We start from the raw sequence: 5,195 nt of genomic DNA, 5'->3' as shown, positions 1-5,195 counted from the left end.
ATCTCTATACTGTGACATAGAGGATTCCTTTTTCTTTTCTTGTTTTCGTCTCTTTCATATGAGCAGGAACAGGGAAAAAGACACTCTTGTTGAAGTTGATCCAGAACCTGAAAGGACTCTGAAGAGAAAATTAAGAGAAGCTAAATTACAACAATCCAGAAATAACCTTTCAGAAATTTTCGAACAGGAGAAGGAGATGGCAGCCGAAAATAATAATAATAATAATGCAAGGAGAATGCTTGGTGACTTCACAAAGCCAACATCCAAGTTTGATGGAAGAAGCATCTCCATTCCTGCCATTGGAGCCAATAACTTTGAGCTTAAGCCTCAACTAGTTGCATTAATGCAACAAAACTGCAAGTTTTATGGACTTCCATCTGAAGATCCCTATCAGTTCTTAACTGAGTTCTTGCAGATCTGTGAGACTGTAAAGACGAATGGAGTTGATCCTGAAGTCTATAGGCTCATGCTTTTCCCTTTTGCTGTAAGAGACAGAGCTAGAATATGGTTGGATTCACAACCTAAGGATAGCCTGGACTCCTGGGATAAGCTGGTCACTGCCTTCTTGGATAAATTCTTTCCTCCTCAAAAGCTGAGCAAGCTGAGAGTGGATGTTCAAACCTTCAAACAAAAAGATGGTGAATCCCTCTATGAAGCTTGGGAATGATACAAGCAGTTGACCAAAAGATGTCCATCTGACATGTTTTCAGAATGGACCTTATTAGATATATTCTATTATGGTCTCTCTGAATTTTCGAAAATGTCATTGGACCATTCTGCAGGTGGATCTATTCACCTGAAGAAAACGCCTGAAGAGGCTCAAGAACTCATTGACATGGTTGCAAACAACCAATTCATGTATACCTCTGAGAGGAATTTCGTGAATAATGGGATACCTCATAAGAAAGGAGTTCTTGAAATTGATGCTCTGAATGCCATATTGGCTCAGAACAAAATGTTGACTCAGCAGGTCAACATAATCTCTCAAAATCTGAACGGATTGCAACATGCATCCAACAGTACTAGAGAGGTAGCTTCTGAAGAACCTTATGATCCTGAGAACCCTGCCATGGCAGAGGTTAATTACATGGGTGAAACTTATGGAAACACCTATAACCCATCATGGAGAAATCATCCAAATTTCTCCTGGAAGGATCAACAAAAGCCTCAACAAGGCTTTAATAATGGTGGATGCAATAGGCTGGGCAATAGCAAGCCATATCCATCATCTTCTCAGCAACAGACAGAGAATTCTGAACAAAACACCTCTAATTTAGCCAATATAGTCTCTGATCTGTCAAAGGCCACTTTCAGTTTCATGAATGAAACAAGATCCTCCATTAGAAATTTGGAGGCACAAGTGGGCCAGCTGAGCAAGACAGTTATTGAAACTCCTCCCAATACTCTCCCAAGCAATACAGAAGAAAATCCAAAAGGAGAGTGCAAGGCCATTGATTTAATCAAAGTGGCCGAATGCATAGGGGAGGAGGAGGACGAAAATCCTAGTGAGGAAGACCTCCTGGGATGTCCTTCAAGCATGAAGGAGTTTCCTATTAAGGATCCTGAGGAATCTGAGGCTCATACAGAAACCATAGAGATTCCACTAAACCTCCTTCTGCCATTCATGAGCTCTGAAGACTATTCATCCTCTGAAGAAGATGAAGATGTGACTGGAGAGCAAGTTGCTCAATATTTAGGAGCTATCATGAAGCTGAATGCCAAGCTGTTTGGTAATGAGACTTGGGAAAGTGAACCTCCCTTGCTCATTAGTGAACTAGATACTTGGATTCAGAAAACTCTACCTCAAAAGAAACAAGATCCTGGCAAGTTCTTAATACCTTGTACCATTGGCACCATGAGCTTTGAAAAAGCTCTATGTGATCTGGGGTCAGGGATAAACCTTATGCCACTCTCTGTAATGGAGAAGCTAGGGATCATTGAGGTACAACCTGCTTTGTTCTCATTACAATTGGCAGACAAGTCCATGAGACAAGCTTATGGAATAGTAGAGGACGTGCTAGTAAAGGTTGAAGGCCTTTACATCCCTGCTGATTTCATAATCCTAGACACTAGGAAGGAAGATGATGAATGCATCATCCTAGGAAGACCTTTCCTAGCCACAGCAGGAGCTGTGATAGATGTCAACAGAGGAGAATTAGTCCTTCAATTGAATGGGGACGACCTTGTGTTTAAGGCACATGGCCATCCCTCTGTGACAAAAGAGAGTAAGCATGAAGAGCTTCTCTCAGTTCAGAGTCAAGAAGAGCCCACACAGTCAAACTCTAAGTTTGGTGTTGTGAGGCCACAACCAAACTCTAAGTTTGGTGTTCAAACCCCATATCCAAACTCTAAGTTTGGTGTTGGGACTACACATTAACATTGACCTGATCACCTTGTGGCTCCATGAGAGCCACTGTCAAGCTATTGACATTAAAGAAGCGCTTGTTGGGAGGCAACCCAATTTTATTTATCTAATTTTATTTTATTTTGTTTCTTTGTTATTTTTGTGTTTAATTAGGTACATGATCATGAGGAGTCACGAAAAAAATCAAAAAAATTAAAAACAGAGTCAAAAAATAGAAGAAAAAAATTTTTCACCCTGGAGGTAGCGCAGACTGGCGTTCAACGCCAGTAAGATGCATCTGGCTGGCGTTCAACGCCAGAACAGAGCACCATTCTGGCGCTGAACGCCAGAAACAAGCAACATCCTGGCGTTTAACGCCAGGAATGTGCACACAGAGGACAAACTGGCGCTGAACGCCAGAAACAAGCATGAAACTGGCGTTCAACGCCAGAAACATGCATTACATGGGCGTTGAACGCCCAGAACATGCACCAATGGGCGTTTGAACGCCAGAATGATGCATGAAGGCATTTTACACGCCTATATGGTGAAGGAATGGTATTTCTTTTCACCTCAGGATCTGTGGACCCTACAGGATCCCCACCTCAGGATCTGTGGACCCCACAGGATCCCCACCTACCATATTCCCACCTTTTCTTTTAATCCTAATCACACTCTCCTAATCCAAATCTCATTCCACTCTTCCCCATATCACACTTCCCAAAAACCTTCACCAATCACCTCAATTCCTCTTCCCAATTACCCCATTCACCATTCACATCAATCCACTCTTCCCCATAAACCCCACCTACCTTCATAAAATTCAAATTCACTTTCCCACCCAACATGGCCGAATACCCACCCTCCCTCTCCCTATAAATACCCTTCCCTTCTACTCCATTTTTCACACAACACAACCCCTTCTTCTCCCACATAGCCGAACCTACTTCTCCCCCTTTCTCCCATATTCTCTTCTTCTTCTTCTACTCTTCTTTTCTTTCTTGCTCGAGGGCGAGCAAAATTTTAAGTTTGGTGTGGTAAAAGCATAAGCTTTTTGTTTTTCCATTACCATCAATGGCACCTAAGGCCGGAGTATCCTCTAGAAAAGGGAAAGGGAAGACAAAAGCTTCCACCTCCGAGTCATGGGAGAAGGAGAGATTCATCTCCAAGAGCCATCAAGACCACTTCTATGATGTTGTGGCAAAGAAGAAGGTGATCCCCGAGGTCTCTTTCAAGCTCAAAAAGAATGAGTATCCGGAAATCCGACATGAAATCCAAAGAAGAGGTTGGGAAGTCCTAGCCAACCCCATGCAACAAGTCGGAATATTGATGGTTCAAGAGTTCTATGCCAATGCATGGATCACAAGGAACCATGATCAAAGTATGAACCCGAATCCAAAGAACTATATCACAATGGTTCGGGGGAAATACTTAGATTTTAGTCCGGAAAATGTGAGGTTGGCGTTTCACTTGCCCATGATGCAAGGAGATGAACGCCCCTACACTAGAAGGGTCAACTTTAATCAAAGGTTGAACCAAGTCCTTATGGACATATGTGTGGAAGGAGCTCAGTGGAGAATAGACTCCAAAGGCAAGCCAGTTCAACTAAGAAGACTGGATCTCAAGCCTGTGGCTAGAGGATGGTTGGAGTTCATCCAAAGATCCATCATTCCTACTAGCAACCGATCTGAAGTTACTGTGGATCGGGCCATCATGATCCATAGCATCATGATTGGAGAGGAAGTGGAAGTTCATGAGGTCATCTCCAATGAACTCTACAAAATAGCTGACAAGTCCTCACCCATGGCACGGCTAGCTTTCCCCCACCTTATATGCCATCTATGCTACTCAGCTGGAGTTATCATAGATGGAGATGTCTCCATTGAAGAAGACAAGCCCATCACCAAGAAAAGGATGGAGCAAACAAGAGAAGTTCCTCACGGCCCTCAAGAAGAACATGAGGAAGTTCATCATCAACAAATGCCTCAAGGAATGCACTTTCCTCCCAACAACTATTGGGAGCAACTCAGTACCTCTTTAGAAGATTTGAGCCATAATGTTGAACAATTAAGGGTGGAACATCATGAGCACTCCATCATTCTCCAAGAAATAAGAGAAGATCAAAGAGCAATGAGGGAGGAGCAACAAAGGCAAGGAAGGGACATAGAAGAGCTTAAGGACATTGTTGGTCCTTCAAGAAGAAGACGCCACTAAAGGTGGATTCATTCCTTGTTCTTTATTTCTTTCTGTTTTCGGTTTTTAATTATTGTGTTTATCTATGTTTTGTGTCTTTATTTCATGATCATTAGTATGTAACCATGCCTTAAAGCTATGAATAAAATCCATTAATCCTTCACTTCTCTTAAAATAAAAAAATGTTTTAATTCAAAAGAACAAGAAGTACATAAATTTCGAATTTATCCTTGAATTTAATTTAATTATATTGATGTGGTGGCAACAATTTTTGTTTTCTGAATGAATGATTGAACAGTGCATATTTTTGATCTTGTTGTTTATGAGTGTTAAAATTATTGGCTCTTGAAAGAATGATGAACAAAGAGAAATGTTATTGAAGATCTGAAAAAAATAATGAAATTGATTCTTGAAGCAAGAAAAAATAGTGAAAAAGGAAGCTTGCGAAAAAAAAAATGGCGAAAATTTTAGAAAGAAAAAGCAGTAGAAAAAGCCAATAGCCCTTAAAACCAAAAGGCAAGGGTAAAAAGGATCCAAGGCTTTGAGCATCAATGGATAGGAGGGCCCAAGGAAATTAAATCCAGGCCTAAGCGGCTAAATCAAGCTGTCCCTAACCATGTGCTTGTGTCATGAAGGTCCAAGTGAAAAGCTTGAGACT

The 5,195-nt window shown here is 41.4% G+C and overlaps 1 non-coding gene across 1 annotated transcript; it reads right to left on the bottom strand.

Annotated features, from left to right (window-relative positions):
* Positions 1-598: 598 nt before the first annotated feature.
* Positions 599-702, bottom strand: LOC112719503 (small nucleolar RNA R71). Its single transcript, XR_003161803.1, has one exon. It is a non-coding gene; the product is annotated as a small nucleolar RNA R71 (small nucleolar RNA).
* Between the last annotated feature and the right edge of the window lie 4,493 nt (positions 703-5,195).

This window comes from Arachis hypogaea, chromosome 10 (genome assembly GCF_003086295.3).
Source record: "Arachis hypogaea cultivar Tifrunner chromosome 10, arahy.Tifrunner.gnm2.J5K5, whole genome shotgun sequence".
Taxonomy (NCBI): Eukaryota; Viridiplantae; Streptophyta; class Magnoliopsida; order Fabales; family Fabaceae; genus Arachis; species Arachis hypogaea.
Note: the sequence above shows the minus strand (reverse complement) of the source record. Positions and strands in the feature narration are given on the sequence as shown.